Here is a 2,377-nt window from a genome sequence, read left to right on the forward strand (position 1 = left end):
CAAAATAATGGGATACTTTATCTCAAAATAATGAGATACTAAGTCAAAAATAATGAGATACTATCTCAAAATAATGAGTCGAAATAATGAGATAAGTCAAAATAATAATAATGACTTGCTAAGTCAAAATAATGACTTACTAAGTCAAGAATAATGAGATACTAAGTCAAAATAATGAGATACCAAGTCCAATAATGAGGTGAATGAGTACAGTTACAGCCTTCGAGTTAGAATCCCTCAGTGATGTTACCCATAGTGACTGAGAGATGAAGAGTATGGATTGTTGAAGGCTGTAACTGTACTCATTCACCTCATTATTGGACTTGGTATCTCATTATTTTGACTTAGTAAGTCATTATATTGAGTTATTTGAGATAGTATCTCATTATTTTTGAAATATAGTATCTCATTATTTTGACTTAGTATCTCATTATTTTAAGATAATATCTCATTATTTTTGACTTAGTATCTCATTATTTCAAGATAATATCTCATTTTTTTGGCGATATAGTATCTCATTATTTTTGACTTAGTATCTCATTGTTTTGAGATAGTATCTCATTATTTTTGACTCAGTATCTCATTATTTTCGAGATATAATGTCTCATTATTTTGACTTAGTATCTCATTATTTGGAGATAGTATCTCATTATTTTTGACTTAGTATCTCATTATTTTTGAGATAGTATCTCATTATTTTTGACTTAGTATCTCATTATTTTGACTTAGTATCTCATTATTTTGATATAGTATCTCATTATTTTTGACTTAGTATCTCATTATTTCGACTTAGTATCTCATTATTTTGAGATATAGTATCTCATTATTTTTGTCTTAGTATCTCATTATTTCGACTTAGTGTCTCATTATTTTGAGTTATTAGATCTTATTTTTTTCCATCAAGTGGCGGAAATGGGCTTCCATACAAATCAGAATCAGAATAAGGTTTGTTACCAAGTAAAATTCATGTCTATTCATGTCTAGCTGCTACCAGCGTGGGGTTGTACATTGAAATTTTTTTTTGGCATAGGGGAGGGTATATGATTTTGAATGGTTGTGTTTTGTATATATTTTACTTCAGATTTTTAAAGAAAACATGCTTCCAAAACCACCCCATGCATGTTCACACCATTTATCATAGTCAGAAACTGCTAAAAATTATTGGAAGAATTTTCAAATTTCCAACAGTCTTCAAACACATCATGTGCCACAAAGGCTTCCATCACAGAAAAAAAAATCATCAAATCCGAGCTTAAAATATGATATTTTATCAAAATCACTTTATTCTAAGTTCCATTTAAATTTTGGCCAAAAATAAATTGTTTGCGCGAACTAACCAGTGTGCACAACAAAACCAAGGCTTTTTTTCAACTTCAGGATTTCGTCTTCAACTCTCAAACATCAAAGAGTCTGTTTAAAAAAAAACTGAACACTAATCACTCAGGGAGGCCACAGGAAAAATACTTGTAGCTTCGAGGAGGGTCCAAAAAAAAAAAAAAAAAAAAAAAAAATGCAGTCACCCCGGCTCCTCTGACAAGTAATGAACAGTCCCTGAGAGGGAATTGGCCTTAGCGTTTTGTGCACACAATAAGCATACTAGGAGGAAATAAAACTGCAAAAGAACATAAATATGGAATAGAAAATTAGTATCAATATAAATATGAAAAATATATATACCATAAAAAAACTTAAATATGTACAAGAGCTATAAGTAAGTTTTGAGCAGGATGTGCACAACTGTATAATAATTACTATGTAATAGTCCATATGGATAACGTGAGTTAATTTAAAGCACATTTCTGAAGTGGGCTCGAGGGGTAGTCCATGTCAGTGGGGTCTCTGGATCGTGTTGATGTGGTCAGCTGTACATCGGAAGACACTTTATTTGTGGTGTGACGTTTCGGTGCTTCAAAAAGTAGGCCCCAGTGTTTCCTGCCCGCAGATTAAACTGATGCATCATTATGGGTAAAGCTTGCAGCACTACATGAAGTAATTACATACCGCATATACCAGCTGCAACATTACAGTGATGCACACACTAACGCACCAATTTAAATGGACATTCTGCATAAAGAGTGCTGCTTTTGTACTTGAAATGTATTTTCTCAGAGGGTAATTACCGTCGCTGACTTGTACCTGGTGTCAGGTCATGTTCACCGTCATGTTGCACAAACACAAACACACATCCGGACAGCAGCTAAACATAAAAACTTTAAGCTGCAAAGCAGCAGTGTACATCCAGAGGGGCAACTTCAGCCCTGCTCCGCTGGACAACAAGAACCAGATGTGCTATTGTGATGCTGTTTCACAACAACCGTCCCGTGACATACCGATGCAGAGGGGAGTGTGGTGTCACGTGGCTTGGCGGTGCAGCGGA

The sequence above is a fragment of the Epinephelus lanceolatus genome, chromosome 23, assembly GCF_041903045.1.
Source record: "Epinephelus lanceolatus isolate andai-2023 chromosome 23, ASM4190304v1, whole genome shotgun sequence".
NCBI classification, from domain to species: Eukaryota; Metazoa; Chordata; class Actinopteri; order Perciformes; family Serranidae; genus Epinephelus; species Epinephelus lanceolatus.